General features: G+C 53.9%; 1 long non-coding RNA gene across 2 annotated transcripts; it reads left to right on the plus strand.

The window, feature by feature from the left end:
* The first annotated feature begins 2,021 nt into the window (after nucleotides 1-2,021).
* On the plus strand, nucleotides 2,022-10,644 carry LOC135228357 (uncharacterized). Of its 2 annotated transcripts, none has more exons than XR_010318835.1 (4): nucleotides 2,022-2,115; nucleotides 5,581-5,742; nucleotides 8,626-8,801; nucleotides 9,697-10,644. It is a non-coding gene; the product is annotated as an uncharacterized LOC135228357 (long non-coding RNA). The 2 variants fall into 2 exon arrangements; XR_010318834.1 differs by having other exon boundaries at nucleotides 2,101-2,196.
* The last annotated feature ends 5,899 nt before the right edge of the window (nucleotides 10,645-16,543 follow it).

Consider the following 16,543-nt stretch of genomic DNA (forward strand, 5'->3'; position numbering starts at 1 on the left):
CAGACTCTACACTCGCCCAGGAGCCAGGGGCTCATGACAACCCCCTACCCCATGCTGTGTGGGCAGAAGTGGGCGGGAGGCAGAGGGGTGTCTCCAGAACACCACCTCCCTTGGCCGGCTGCCTTGGTGGTAGGTGAAGGTTCTGGAAGAAAAAACAAACATGCGCTGGGGGAGGGAGGAAGCAGGCAGCAGATGCTGGTGGGCCAGACACAGAGTCTGGGGAGGTCAGGGCGAGCTGGCAGGCATGGGGCCAGAGTGGCCCCCCAGTGCCCTGTGGCGCCAAGCCAGGGTCGGCCCAGACTCTTCCGGCTGGGCCTGGCAGGAGACCTGGCCAGAGACAGTATCCCTGGCAGGATGCCACCACCCACCCTGGGGGTCCTCTGCACCTACCACCAGCACAGCTTTGGCTACCCATCCCCTGCCAGCACCATTAGCTGGGTGGACAAGCCAGGAACCTGGGCCCCAGGTCCCTGCTGTCTGCTTTCCTCCAGTGCCCTGCCCAAGGCCAACCCCCAAGTTCCCACAGCCTCATTCATTCATTCGATCAACCAGAAATCTGCTTGCTCCTCGGGTGCCCCAGGCTCACCCAAGGTGCTGGGGATGCAGTAGACCCCCCCCCCCCGTGTCACTCACTCATCTTCAAAGGCTCCCCGTACCCTCAGGATAATCCAAACCTCTCAGCATGCACTCCATACCTAAATTGACCCTCCCCCCCCGGATTCTAACCCCACTCCAGTCCCCTAGTCATCCCGATGGCACCCCAGAGTATGCATCAGGCCTCACCCTCCTTCCGCTGTCACCTGTGTGGGTCCCATGGCCAGGTGTACCATCTGTGCCCTCTGCCCAGAAGTCTTCCCCACCCCTCCATGAGATAATGGCTTTGAATTGAAGAGATCCCTAGGGCGGGGATCAGGATGACAAACATATTCCAAGCGCACGTGACCCACAGGAGTGAGAGTTTTGCAAGGGCGGGAAGGAGAGGGTGCAGTGGCCTGAGAGAGGGGTACAGGGCGCTGGAGGGAGCAGGGGGGTCACAGCTTGCAGGCTTTACAGGCTGCCTGGAGTGTTCCCTCACAGCCCACAGGATGCTGCATTCAAGGCAGGAGAGAAAACCAAGGCGTGGAGGTCCACAGGCCACTCTCCTACTCATGAACCTTCAAGGGCTCTCCATGGCCCAACCACAAAGTCCGAAGAGATGCAGGTGTTTGGGCCCAGGGAGCAAGCATGCATAATCTCACAGCTACCCCAACCTACCCTCCGACCTCTGCTCCAGACCACTTGATAGCCCTAGCCTATGCACACATGATCCACTCTCTCCAACACGAACTGCTCACTGTAGTCCCACGAGAGTAGCAGCCACTACCACCCACACCCTGTACCCGAGCTCCACATGGTGCATGAAGTAGGTACTCTTGCCAACCCATTTTACAGATGAGGCTGTTGAGGCACAGAGAGGCTGTCTGTGCTGAGGTCACCCAACTAGGAAGTGCTGAGACTGGGGGACCCAGGCAGTCCGGAGTGTGCTCCACAGCTTAGACCATCCCAGCCTTAGAGACAAGAGATAGGGTGGCTTCGCTGCTCATGTCATCCCTGTGCCCCTGCCCTGTGCTGGGCAGGGGTTGAGCCCCAGGGATTCCAGCCCAGTAAGGAGAATGCAACACAGTGGGTATGACAATGAACCTGGATGGGCTTTATCCCACCTCTACCTTTGTTATTTTAACACAAGAATCAGCCTCTGCTGGTGCTGGGAGTGGGGAGTGCCCCAGTAACTTTGAGGAAGAAGCTTGACCTGCCAGGCCTTAGCTTCCACCTCTGTCAAATGGGCCCTCCCCCACCCCCACCAGCAGCTGGTCTCTGAGGTCTCCCCAGGCCCCACAGTGAGAAAGCTAAGCCCTGTTTTCCCTCTTTTCTGTCCACAGGGGCGGTCCCTGTGGCCCAGCCCATGGCCCTACCCAAAAGGGACATCAGGCAGCCAAGCGAGGGGGGCCAGGAAATCCGGAGCGGCCGCGCCCCACCCCCGCCCCAGGCTAGGCGCCGGAGGGGGCGTCGGAGGGGGCGCCGGCTGCCCCAGAAACGCTCTCCAGATGCACGAGGCGCTGCCAACATTCCTGGAAGGTAACGCCAGGCCAGCACGGGCGGGGCGGGGCGGTGGCCGCTGCCAGATGTGCACGCCGCAGCTGCCCCGGCGCTAATAAGGTCAGCTCCTGGCTCCAGCGAGCCGCGTTCACACCGCGCCTCCGCCCGCCTGGCACCGCGCCGCCGCCCTTCCCGGGGGCCAGGGGGGAGACCCCGCTGCCGTAGGGCAGGGGCCGGAACATAACCTAAGCCCCAGGGCATGAGGGAGGGGCCAGAGCCCCTTCGTGGCGATAAGGGGGGCCAGAACCCACGCCCCCCTCCGCAGGGAAACCCGCCTTATAGTGGGGCGTGGCAGGGGGACCAGAAAGGCCTGCCCCGACCCCTCTATGAGGGGTGAGGCCAGAGCGCCCCAATGGCGGTGGAAGGAGAGGGGTAGGAGGGGCGCGGGCTTGTTCTGATTTTCTGTTTTATTGGATGCTTCCCTCCAGTGATTGAGAGGAGGGACCTGGTGCTGAATCTAGGGCCCGGCACAGGGGCAGGGGCACTCTTTACCCCTGTCCCCCAGGCGGGGGGCCCCCCTTGGCTGGGCAGAGCTGCCTGCGAAGGACATATGTGGGGAGCCTGGGGCTCCCAGGACCCCCCAGGAGTGACCTCACCCCCCCAGACTTTCCCTTCTACATCACCCTACCCCAAGAACACTCCCCCCCCATACAGAGATTTGTGGTCTTTTCCCTGGAGTGCGGGGAGTTCAGGGGAGCCTGTTGAGGGGTCAGAACCCAGATTCCGCTCCCCTCCTAAGAGGGCAGCCACCCTTCTCCTCCCCCCCCCCCCCCCCCAAATAACGGCGCCGGCAGCGCCTTTGTTTCTTTGGTTTAAACCGAGCCAGATGCGGACTAATCCCCCAGCTGGGCCGGATTTGCTGGAGGCTGGGGTTCCTGCCCGCCCCTCCGCCCCGCCCCCACAAGCCTACGTTCCCAGGGCTGCAGACCGTCCTCCCTGACTGCTTGGTGAGAGGAGCTGGCACCCTCAGCCTCACCCATCTCCCACTTGAGGGTCATGGGCCAGAACAGGGTCGTAGTGCGGCCACCAGTTCTAATATGCCCTCTCTGGGCATAAGGTCGCTATGAGTCGGAATCGACTCGACAGCAGTGGGTTTGGGGCCTTGGTGTTCTCGTATGTAAATTGGGAATGAGGAAGACACAGCCCACAGGGCCTTTGAGGGCTCAGTAAACCTCAACTACCACTACCAGCATCTGGAAATACATTCCCTGCCCCGATCTCTGACATGAGCCACTGCACCCCAACTAACCCCACACCCCATCTCCAGGGCTGAGAACAGAAGTGATAATTATGACCACATGGAATTACCAGGCGTTTTGCTAGGGCTGGTCCACGTGTCAGCAACTTACACGAACCCAAGGCCAGTACTGGGATTAACCCCATTGAACAGATGAAGAAACTGAGGCTAGAGAGGTCCCAGAACCAGTAAGGGGCAGGATTACTATTTTGAAATGAGGAAGCAGGCAGGCCCAGAGAGGTAAAGCGACTTGCCTAAATTCACACAGCAAAGACAGGCAGAGGGAAGGTGTGCCTGAAGGGCAAACCTGGGATGGGGGAGGGGGAGCGTCTGCCTGGCATTACCAAGGCTTCCCTGTAACACTAGGTGGGTTTCTCAAAGTGTGATCAGAAGTCCGCCAGAATCAGATCCCAGGATTCTGGTTAAAATGCAGATTCCTGGGTCCTGGTCTGGTTCTAGTGAACCAGTGTCCCTGAGGAGGAAGCTTTGACATCTGTATTTATTATAGGGGTTGTTTCTGAGGTACACTGGTTTCAGGAACCACTTCCTGGGCTACTGCCCAGGTGGTCCCTGTCATGATGGGGGGAAGAAGGGTACAAGGGTGGGAAGGGCCTGGGCCCAAACTGGGGGGGCTGTGCAGAGGGCCCCTTGTCCCCTCCAGGCCAGCTGCCCCCACCCCAGCCACCCAGGCTGGGAATGCAGACTCACCTGGGCTGGGCCTGCCAGGAGGCAGGCAGGGCGCCAAGCTCAGAACCTGCCAGAAGTGTCAGATGGATGCGGCGCCTCCTTCCAAAGGCCATTCGTTAATCATCCGAGAACCTCCCCATCTGCCCAGCTGTTCCCTTGCGCCCACCCCACATACACCCATGCACACAGACGCATAGCACACACACACACACCAAACACATACACATATGCTGCCTGCACACACAGGCCACACACATGAACAGATGTGTGCAGACACACACCACACATGCTCCCTGTGCACATATGTACCACCTGCACGCACATGCACACCAGACACATGCACACAAACACACCACACACTGGCACCACATGGATATACACACACCACACTTGTGCATGCACACATGCGCCACACACCGCACATGTGCCCAGGTGCACACATATGAGTACACACCCCACGTGTGCATAGCCCACATGAACACACATGAACCCGCAGGCGCACACACGGCTGTCAGAACAATTTCCACCCATAAGAGATGAGAGCAATGGGCCCCTGGAGATGTTCTCCATATTCTGGAGGGCCGACCTGTTCCCTGCAGCCACAGCACAGGCTCCAGCCGGGCTCAGCAACCTGTTCCTTTGCTTTGGACATCAATTCTGTCAGCCCAGGGCCTCGACGGGAGGTTCACCTCAATCAGAAGCTCCGGCTAGTGGTAGAGTGATTTGATTAATAAAAAATGAGGAAATGAATTAGTGACTGGCTGATAAGCATGGTTTGGCAGACACTACACCTTTCAGGCATGGACTCAAGGGAGGAAAATAATGAGGTGGCAGAGTCTCGGCGGGGACAGCAGGCAGGACCCTTGGTCCCCACGCATTTATCTGTGTCCAGAAGGGGTAAGCTGTCCACAGCTGCCAGCCCCCAGGAGGCCAAGCTGGGACCAGAACGCAGGCATCCCTCCCTGCTCCTGCCCCCTCTGATTCCCTCCACACACCCCACACACCTAGCAACCTGGAGACTTGCCCAGGCTCACATGCTTCACACATTTGTGATGGAAGTCATTCATTCATTCATATCATAAAGGACACAAACACAGGGTTGAGATCCTGAAGATGCAACAGGGTGGAGAGCAGCTTTCTTCAGCTGAGGTAATTGGGGAGGCCTCTGGAAGGAGGTAACATTCGAGCTGAGACTTGAGGGCTGAAAAGGAGCCAGCACTCTAGGCAGAACAACAGCCAGGTACCCCAAATGATCAGGTAGAGCATCAGAGGGCAGGGGACTGGGTATGGGTGGAAGCCCACCTGCTGGAGTCTGGGGAGGAAGGCTAAGGTGGGCGGACATTCCCTCTCACTCTGACTCCTTTATGCCTCAGGCTTCACATGGGAAGTAGACTGCCAGACTCCCCTGGGCCCACACAGCAGAAGACTACAGCTGGAGAGGCTGCCCGTTTTGCTCCGGCAGCCACATCCTGAGCAGGACGAGGCGCCAGGACATACCCTCTCCCTCTTTCTGTCCACAGAGCCTGTGCTTACCTGTGCTCCATCCAATTGCCCATCTGAGAGTGTTGGAGCTGAGTCCTCCCAGGGGACCTGAGCCCCCCACCTTTCGTGTGAAGGGGGCAGTCTGAGGGGAGTGCATCAGCACTCAAGTGGACAGGAACGCTGGCACCTGATAGAGGAAGGTGGGTCTTTGCAAAGTGGGCCTGGGAGGCACGACAAGGCGGAACTTCTCCTGGGATATTCTTGGGGGCTTGGAAGGAGCAAATCGTAAAAATGCTTGGCTCGTTGTGGCCTTGTTGCACCAAACATATGCTTTCTAAGGGATGTACCTACCAAAGGCCAACACCCTGGTTCTGGCCTGCCTGCCAAAAAGGCTTGCCTCTTTGTGTCCTCTTCTGCCTCCCCCCTGCCCTCCCTGTAGGGAAGTGGCCTGGCACTCCCTAACCAGGGGTGGGGGGGCGGGTGGGTACTGGCACTCATAGGTGTGGAGAAGAGCCACCGGACAGACCTCTCCTAGCTGTCATCACTGTGTCCCCAGGGGCCAGCACCGGATGACTTTCCTTTTGCTTTGCAGATTGTTCTGTACCCTTCAAGTTTTCTATTGTGATCAGGCATCATTTTGTGTTGAGGAACAGTGAGTATTATAAGACACAGGTTTGTTTCTGATATGGAGGAAGGAGCAGAAATGACCCTGATTCAGAAGTGAAACTGAAAGTTTAGGTAGACTTCGAGTCTAGCCAGGTAGCTGACAGAGAAAACCCAATGTACCTGCTCACACAGGTAGCTCTGCCCAGAGAGCCTCTACAGAAGGCAAAAAGAGGGGGTTAAATACACCAGCCACTCCTTTTCTCCTATCCATCCATCCATATATCTGATCATCCATCCACTCACGCACCCACCCACCCACCCATCCATCCATCCATCCATCCACACACCCATTCACCCATCCATCCATCCATCCCTCCTTCCCTCCTTCCCTCCCTCTAACCATCCATCCACCTATGCATCCACCTTTTCTATCCATCCATCCATCTGTCCGTCCATCCATCCATCCGTCCAACCATCTGTACATTTGACCATCCATCCATGCATTCCTCTAACCATCCATCCATCTACCCATCCATCTTTTCTGTACATCCATCGATCCACCCACCCATCTATCTTTTCTATTCATCCATCCATTCTCCATCCATCAGTCACTCATCTCTCCACCTGTTTGTTCATCCACCTATCCATCCATCCATCGAACCATCCATCCATTCATCTGTCTGTCCACCTATCCACTCATCTTTCCATCACTCTCTCCTTCTACCCACTCACCTGCAGTAAACAACAATTCTATTTTATCTAACTAGCACTGGGGTTTTTTTTTTGTAGCATCTGTCCCTCCCCCACCCAATGGGGCTGTCAATCAACAGGTCTCTCTTCCTCTCTAGAGGGGTGGGCACATGCCCCAGTCAGAATCTGGCCTGGGACATTTGCTAGGACTCTCTCTTCTGTCCCTCTGGAATCACTGACCCTCTGAAATCAGCCTTGAACTGCTGCTGGCCATCTCTGACAGCATATGAGAACTTGCCAGAGGAGGAAGCAGAGCTGAGGATGGAGAGAGGCAGAGGCCTGGAGACACTGGATAAGCCCCTGAATCCAAGGGTGCCTGAAGCTAACATCACCCCCATTAGTCACATGAGTCAATAAACCCCCCTTTTGCTAGAGCGAGTCTGAGTTGGGTTTGTGTCACTTGCAACAGAAAGGCGCGTAGGTAACACAAGCCCTTCCAACACAGGACAGTGTGATTTAGAACCTTTTGGATGGCCATCCCTGAGCCAGACAAGGACACAGTAAAGAGAAATACTCTGTCCTTGTTTGCCAGAGGTTGACTCTCCAGTTAGAGGCAGTTTTTAAACACAACAAGGTTACAAAGCTTCAGTCCAGGCTCTCAGTGGTGGGGTGGAGTTAAAAAAGCCCAGGCAAGGCCATTATCATTAAGCCTCAGTTGCTGCATCTGTAAAGTGGAGACAGTACCACCTAGAGCTGCAATGAGGATTGGTGATAAGACAGGCACTCTGGGATGCCCACCCTGCAGCCATTCCTGCCACTATAGAGGCTGAGCAGTTCAGATACTTGTGTTCGCAGCCTCCCCTGCAATTAGATGGGCATGTGACCCAGCCTGAGACAACGGGGCCTAAGTTTGTGAAAAACTTCTGGGAAACGTTTTCTTCCCAAAAAGAAAAGGAAAAGATACTCCTCTACCCCTTCTGTTCTACTTTTGGATACTATTGTGTAAGAGCATGATGTTTGGAGCTATGGCAGCCATCTTGCAACCACGAGGAAAGGGCCAAGAGAATATACTTGGATTTACTTTGAGTTCAGGAAAAGGTCATTTCTTGTACACTCGGGGCTGTGGACTGTGGTTTATGCTCTCACTGGCTAGTGGTTGTGGGAGGCAGTGTTGTGAAGCAGTTAAGAGCATGGATTCTGGAGCCAATCTGCCTAGGTTCAAATCTCAGCTCTACTAATTGCTGGCTGTGTGATCTAAGGTAAGATGCTTAACTTCTCTGAGCCTCAGGTTCCTTCTCCATCAAATGGGAATAACATTTGTGAGTATTAAATAACTTAGTGCATGTGAAAGCACTTAGTACAGGGCTTGGCACACAGAAAGTGCCCAATAAATATCAGCTGTTATTAGCAAGTCAGAGAACATAGAGGGGGAGGCCAGGCTGGGGCTGAGGGGAAAACGGGCAGGCATGGAGGCCCAGGCCCGCAGAAGCTGAACAGGAGCCGCAGGCCTGCTCCCGGCCTTGGCAGAGCAGAGGCTGAGCTGACTTGCTCTGTGTTCGCCCTGCCAAGCCCAGGGCAGCTGGCTCCAGCCTGCCGCCGACTGCGGGGAGAGCTGTCCCCTGATGCAGCCGCTCGTCCTCTCCGCCCGCTGGCCCTACCGCCCTGCCAAAGCAGGAGCCAGCCCGCAGCCCACAAGGTGGGCGTCCTCTTGGCCCCTGGTCCAGAGATGCCCCCCTCTCCTCTACAGGCTCTGCTTCTAGATCCCTAGCCAATTTATTTCATCTTAGGTTGAGAAAGCCGGTGTCTCTCTGCCCCTCCCGCTGAAAAGCTGAGTGTGGGGAAGCAATTCCATTTGGCAGCTGCGCAAGAGTGACTCAAAAACAGTTGTTTGGCTTGTCGGCTACCCAGGCCCTGCACAGCTCAGAAACAGGCTGCTGAACTGGAGACAGCTTAACTCTTTCAGGTATGTTCTCCTGCACCACAGAAGGACCCCAGGGTCCTTCCCAGCAGGGTAAATTGAGGCAGGAGATGACTCGCATTTTTCTGCTGGATTTCCTCTTCAGAGCAGATGCTTTCTGCCAGCTGATCACCTGGACTCCACAATATTTCGCCGCAGACCTACCTCCTCTCCCCAAAGCTAATCAGACACGATGGGTCTGCCCTCCTGCCTGTCTCTGCCTGCTGCCTGCAATTCATGCTGTGCTCACAGGCCTGGAGAGCAGCAGCAGTTAACGTGAGGCATATACTGTAGCTAGGGACTGTGCGGTTTACTTTTCACAACACTTCCCTGAATCCCCACCACAACCCCAAGACATAGGCACTATCATTATTCCCATTTAATACAGGAGGAAACTGAGGCTCAGGGAGCATGAGTGTCTGCCCAAGGCTGCACAGCTAGAGCATGGTAGAGCACAGATGTGAACCCAGGTTTGCTGACCTTGGAGCCTCTGTAGCGGTTAAGTGCTTCAGCTTCTAACCAAGAGGTCAGCAGTTCAAATCTGCCAGGTGCTCCTCGGAAACTCTATGGGGCAGTTCTACTCTGTCCTATAGGGTCGCTATGAGTCGAAATCGACTCGATGGCAGCGGGTTTGGGTTTTTTGTGGTTAAGCCTGGCCATTCACTGTGCTGACAGCCTTCTCAATAGCTCCTGGCCCCAGAACCTTGCTCACCAAGCTGTCCTGCACATTGCTGTCCAATGAATAGTGTTTATAACCTTCTCTTGCTCAAAAACCTTCAATGGCTCCCTGGTACCCACAGGAAAAACAAAACGAAGCAAATCCTTTGCAAAGCCTTTCAAGCCCTACCCATCCCCAGCTCCTGACATCATCCCTCTCTCTGATCCGTTTATTTTTCACCAGGAGCCCCAGCCCATCAACAGAGCTCCTTGACAGCCTGGACTACATGCTCCCACAGGCCCAACATGTTCCCACCTCTGCTCTTGTGTATGTGCTGTGCCCTTCTCCTGGATCACCTTGTCCTCAGAGGGCCACACGCCCACTCCCCTCTGCTTAAATGCCAGCTCCTGTGAAAGTTGGCATTCCTGCCACACCTCCTCCTGTAGTGTGTACTCCAGCATGGCATTGTCTCCGCAGTGATTTTTCTGTTTAATGTTTGATTCCCCCAACTCAACTGTGAGTCCCATGAGGGAGGACCTTGCCCATCTTGCTCACTGCTGCATCCCCCTGTGGCAGCACATGAAAGAGTGAGTGAATGCATGGATGGAGAAACGGACAAATGGGTGGACAGAAGACATGAGCGGAGGATGGATGGAGGGATGGGGTAGAAAAGATGGATGGAAGGAAGGATGGATGGTGGACAAATGGATGGGTGGATAGAAAAGACGGACGGACGGACGGATGGATGGATGGATGGGTGGGTGGGTGGAGTGGGTGGGTGGATGAATGGGTGGGTGGGCAGCTGGACTGGGGAGGAAGAACTGACCACTGCCTCAGTTATTTTGTCATGGGTAACCTCAGTTCTCTGACAAGATGAAAAGCCCCTTAAAAGAGCCTTCCCCCACCCTCACCAACAAGTGCTACCTCTGCTCAGAGTGAGCACAGAGAAAAGGGTAGTAGCTCCTTTGTCCTTCATCTGACACTCACCCACACACCTACACACACACATCACCCTTCCGTGGTAGCCAAGGACAGCTCCATAGGCAGTGTGGCATGGCTGAAAATACAATGCTCTCTCCTAGCAGGGGACACTCACTGAGCCATTAATACATTCAGGCTACGAGCCAGGCCCTTTTATAGTTATTCCAACCTATGCCATCTTCACGACTGCACCAGGAAGCATGCTACTCTTTCCAACTGAGGCCCAAAAAGGTCAGATACTTGCCCATGGCCACACAGTTGCAAGTGGCTGAGTCAAGATTTGAACCTGGGCCCTCTGGGTCCAGAGCCCTGACTCTCAGCCCCAGACCTGCCTGTCTGTGTTCCACTGCCACACTTTTTGGCATACTCATGCCACTTGTCCTTCATTTTAATTTTACTTCCTAATTTTCTTTAAGTCAACCCTCTTTTTAAGCTTAAATAAACTTGAAATTTATATGACTACCATAAAAGGAAAATCAGTATCAAGCAACATAAATTGATGGTAATCCTAAAAATACATACTGTGAAAACCAAACGATGTTATTCAATTTTGGCCAGATACTATTACCTGAGGAAGGCTCTGGGCCTGAGGCCTGTTCCCTCTCTATTAAAAAGAGAGATCGGCAAGTGCGGTGGTTTAAAAATATGGCCACAAACTCTTTACACTTCTCCCTTCAAGAGGTGAGCCCTTGAGCATGGGCCAGACTAGTGACTCACTTCTAATGAATAGAATATGGTGGAAGTGACACTGTGTGGCTTCCGAGACTAGGTCATTAAAGGGGGAGCAACTTCCTTCCTGCTCTCTCTTGGAGTGCTCACTCTGGGGAAAGCCAGCTGCCATATCGTAAGGACACTCAAGTGGCCCTGTGGAGAGACCCACATAGCAAAGGACTGAGCCTGCCTGCCAAGAGTTAGTAAGGAACTGAGGTCTTCAGCCAATAGCCATATGAGGCAGATCCCCCAGCCCTGGTCAAGCCTTCAGTTGACTGTTGCCCCGGACGAAATCTTGATTTCAAGCTCATGAGAGACCGTGAGTCGGCCCACCCAGCTAAGCTGCTCCCAAACTCCTCACCCACAGAAATTGTGAGACAATAAACATTTGCTGTTTTAAGCTGCTAGGTTTTGGGGCTATTTGTTATACAGCAATAGTTAGCTAATACAGGAAGTGGTGGTGGTGGTGGGGTTGCTAGCTTACACGGAGTCAGGCCCTGACTCATAGCAGCCCCATGCGTGACAGGATCGGACCGTTTGATCCACAGGGTTTTCACTGGCTGATTTTCAGGAGAATTGATTGACAGGCCTCTCCTCCCAGTCCATCTCAGTGTGGAAGCGCCACTGAAACCTGTTCAGCATCATAGCCTCCGATGATGGATGGCGGCTGCACATGAGATGCATTTGGCTGGGAATTGAACCTGGGTCTCCTGTATGAAAGGTGAGAATTCTACTACTGAATCACCACTGCCCTTATCAGCAAGTGTTACAAAGGCATTAAAGGCAGTGATACCAAACTGAGACTCTCTCTGCGAAGTAATCAGAGTGACTGAAGGGTAAGAAAGGGGAACACAAGCTCCACGTACGCTCTGAGACCTTGCCAACGTTGGCCCCCTTGGGTCTGTTCTCCACCCAGCAGCTCGAGGGATGTGGGCAGTAGGTAATCAGGCCATACCTCTCCAGGAAACCCCCTCAACAGATTCATTTCCCACTTAGGGTAAACTCCAAGGCCTGATGTCCTCCAGCCCCTGCAGCCACCGTGACCCTACCTGTTACCCGCCTCCATGCTCACCCGCTCCTGCCACACTGGCCTCCTGCTTTCCCTACAAACCCAAAACTCACTCCCTGCTCAGGGCTTCTGTATTTACTTTGTGTTATGGATTGAACTGTGTCCCCGCTATGCTGAAGTGCTAAACCCTGGTACCTATGAATGTGAATTTGTTTGGACATAGGGTCTCTGCAGATGTACTTAAGATCAAAGTTAAGGTGAGGTCATACTGGATTAGGAGTAGGCCCTAATTCCAATCACTGGTGTTCTTATAAGAAGAGGCACAGAGACAAGAGGGGACCTTTTGGAGGTTACAGAAATGTCTTATGTCTTGATTGAGGCAATAGTTATGAAGTGTATACAAGCATATCAAAACTCATCAATACGTACATATAAAATCTGTGCATTTCACTATATGTAAATTTTATCAAACTGAAAATAATATATTAGAGCTAAAAAAAAAAGAGAGAGAGAGAAGAGACACAGAGAAGGGAAGGTGGCCGTAAGAAGATGGCGACAGAGACTGGAGTGAGGCAGCCACAAGCCAAGGACTGCCAGCAACCACCAGAAGCTGAAAGAGACAAGGAAGAATCCTCCCCTGGAGCCTCGGGAGGGAGCGTGGCTCCGCTGCCACTTTGATTTCAGGCTCTGGCCTCCAGAATGATGAGAGGTTACATTCCTGTTGCTTTAAGCCACCCAGTTTGTAGTACTTTGTCCTCGGAGCCCAAGGATACTCATACACCATTTTTCTATTTCCTCTGCCTGCAACAATCCTCACCTGGCTGCCCCTCACTCCATCAGGCTCTGCTCAGAGGCTCCTGGTCACCCCACCTACCCACGATACCCACAGAGCCATGCTTCCGCCTCCCTCCTGCCCCCCGAGCTGGTCTGTAGCGCTTATCTTAGGTGACACCACACTGTATATGGACTCACTTCTTATTGCCAGTCTTCCTCACCAGAAGGCAGATGTGAAGGGGCAGGGCGTGTCTGTCCTTTTGACGCCTGCACCCCCATTGCTCAGAACTAGGCCTGGCACACAAGAGGTGCCCAGCACACCCCTGCGGAATGCTGATGCCTGTGGATACCACTGGGGTCTCGACACCCAGGCACCCAGGGATTAGGATGGGAACTGGACTACATTATAAACCAGAGCTGGAACAGACCACACTAATTTGTAGAGCCTCAAGCTAAACCCAAATATAAAAATGCTTTCTCAACTGCCAACCAGACCAAGGATTTTTTTAATGAGTTTGGCTCCAGGAATCCTGCCTCTGTGATTCTTAACCTCCTCTTCCCTGGCCTTCTCCCCTCTTCTTGCTCTCCATATCCACCCCCTAACCCCCCACCCATCTTCAAGGGCAGGTTTTTCTACCTGGTTCTCTGTTCCTTTGTTCTGTCCACTAGTGTCCCAGGATGCCACCCCCTTACCCAAGGACTGAGACAGGAGGAACTTTCTAGAAGTGGTGCTGGTAATGGGCATGGGGTTTCCATTTGGGGTGATGAAAAAGTTCTGGAACTAGATGGTGGTAATGGTTGCAGAGTGGTGTAAATATAGTAGGTGCCGCTTGAATAATGGCTACAACGGTGAATTTTATGTAATGTGTATTTTACCACAATTTTTTTAAAAGACAAAAAAAAAAAAATGGTGCCGGCCCCATTTGGCATCAAGTCTGGAGATTTAAAGATGTTCCGCTAATGGTAGGTTTGAAGAAAGTTTTCTGTCTTTATCTGAGATCACAATCCAAGGGTGTGATGAGTTTGACGCCCAATACCTCAAGAACAGAGATGCCCCTGCACGCGACCCGTCAGAAAACAAAAACCAAAAAATCAATCTGGTAAAACCACCTGGACAATGAGATTTTGAAAAATTTCACAAACACGCTTTTCAGATATACCATTTAAAAATTTTACTTTTCCTCTTTTGCATGCAAAAGATAAAACACTCAGAAAAATAGGAAGAAAAGTCACCATGTGAATAAGACTCTGCGGCAGATACAAACTTCTGCGGGGAGGGACAGTGGGAGAGGCTAGTGGGAGACAGTGGGACAGAAAATCAATAAAAAGAGCTTCCAAACCTCCGAGAGGGCGTCTCGGATGAGTATCCTCTCCCCTCAGCGGTCCACGCGGCGAGACCAGGAGGCCTGCTTAATTGGCCGGGTTTTCCTTTTTCCGGGTTTCACTACAATTTCTAAATCGTTCAATCAGCCAAAGATATGTTGGTGCGCGGCTCTCAGGGGTGGGAAGGGGCTGTTTTGAAAAATGCATGTAAACCTCCTGCAGGATTTGTTCAAGCTCTAAAGCTCCCAGTGGGCTGGTGTGAACCATCAACAACAGACTGGAGGAATTCTAAGGCAGGTGGACTGGAACATCAAAGTGTTCCCTCAGGCTAAGGTGGAGCCCATATTTTAAGGATCTAGACGGCCTGACTAATAGCCCCACACAGGGCTGGGGAGTGGCCCTAGGTGAGGACCCCTGCTCTGGCCCCAACGTGGGGCCTGTGCCCTCATGATGACATTCTAGACAAACATGAGTAACTGTCCCCAAGGTCTCCGTGGGCCCAGCTCTGGGCAGATCTGATGGAGGAGGATGCGTGCCTCCACCTTGCAGGAGTGTGTAGGTCATTCCACCAGAGGCCTAGGGCAGCCAGAGGGGCAGCAGGGTCAACGGCTGGCCAGGCCCAGAGGAAGGGAGCCATAAGGCCAGTGTCCTGCCCTCTCCCCCAGTTGCTGGTCCTTGGAGGCCCCCAGCCTGAGCAGACCAGCAGTGACATGTGGCCAGGCCAGCTTCTCCCGCCTACCCTACCTTGGGTGACTCGTGGAACACGGGCTGGGAGGGTCAGCTGAGTCAGCCCACCAGGGCCTCCAGAGAGCAGCCTCTCCACCCAGAGCCGGAAAAACACGGGCTCCAGGAGGGTGTGACGTGGGGTCTGTCCTCAGCCCAAGCTAGGGCCAGGGTGACATGGTGCCCCCCTTGGTGCTGGGAGGCTGGAGGTGCCCTGCCCAGCCTGGAGAGTGGCCCTCTGGGGACCTGGGATTATTTAAAGATCTGGCTGCTATTTTAAAGCCTCGCCTTGCTTAGGAGGCTGAGGTAGAGGCTCGGGCATGGGGTGCTGGGCCAGGTTAGGGGACAGAGACAAGTGGGCAGCCCTGGCGGGTGGTCTGGGGCCCGGCAGGTAGCCTTGGGAGTGGAGCAGTCTGTTGACATTTTAACAGGGGACCAGTTAATCCCTCTGAGGGGCTGGAGGTATGACTGGCTCCATTAACAAGCAGTGTGTGCATATGTGCATGCTCAACTATGTGTGTGTGTCTCCCTCTCTCTCAGGGAGAGTATGGACCAGCCACATGGTGGGGCTCCCATCAGGGACAAGGCCACCCCACCCACCACCGCCCAGGAGTGGACAGCTGCAGAGGTGACCCAGGACCTGCCTCCAAGTGGGGGCTGAGCCACGTGACCTCGAAGGGCTGGCTGGTACAGGGTTTTACCTTTGGGACCTTGGTGTTCCCAGTCCCCCTGTCTCTGAGGTAACAGCACAGAGGACCCTGAGCGTGGGGACCACAAGGGTGGCCTGTTCTCCCATGTGCCTTGCTGGGCTAGAGCCGGGGAGGGGGCTGCTAGGAGGACAGGATGGGGGGGTAGGATGGAGGGCAAGAGGAGGATGGAGGAAGCAGGAAGGACGAATTGGGATGGTTTCCTGAGAAAAGGAGTGATGGAGGAGGAAAGGGTGATAGAAAGTGAAGCAGGAAGAGACAGACACACATGGATGTGCTGAGAGACAGAGAGACACAGACAGATAAATACACTGAAAAACAGAAAGACAGAGAGAGAGCGAGGCAGAGAGAGACAGAGACATACTGAAAGGGAGAAAAAGAGGCTCCCATGGGCTAATTCAGCTGTCCCTCCTGGCCCCTCTTCCATGGGTCACCCACGGGGTTGGCGGGAGAGGCTGGCCTGACCACATGGCATAAAGAGATAGAGACACACACACAAATATACTAGGAGACAAAGACAACAGAGAGACAGACAGAAAGTGAAAGACAAAGACAGAGACTGAGGCAACAGGGACGAAAGACAAAGAGAGAATGGCAGAGCCCGCAAGGACATGGGCGAGGGAGAGAAAGCACGAGAAGGCCTACATGTGTGTGGTGAGGCTGAAGTTCAAAAGGGAGGGGAAGGGGTGGTTTGACGACCAAAGTCATTGAAAAATTTTTGGCACAGCTGCCCCGAGGCCCCTGGCCGCGGGCCCGGCTCTGAGCTGAACTTAAACAAACCCCTGTTGCAGCCATCTGCTTGATTTTAAAATAAATCAAACAGTCTGTTGAGCCGGGGGTGATCAAGTTTCCATCTGCGCCG

The sequence above is a fragment of the Loxodonta africana genome, chromosome 21 (assembly GCF_030014295.1).
Source record: "Loxodonta africana isolate mLoxAfr1 chromosome 21, mLoxAfr1.hap2, whole genome shotgun sequence".
NCBI lineage: Eukaryota > Metazoa > Chordata > Mammalia > Proboscidea > Elephantidae > Loxodonta > Loxodonta africana.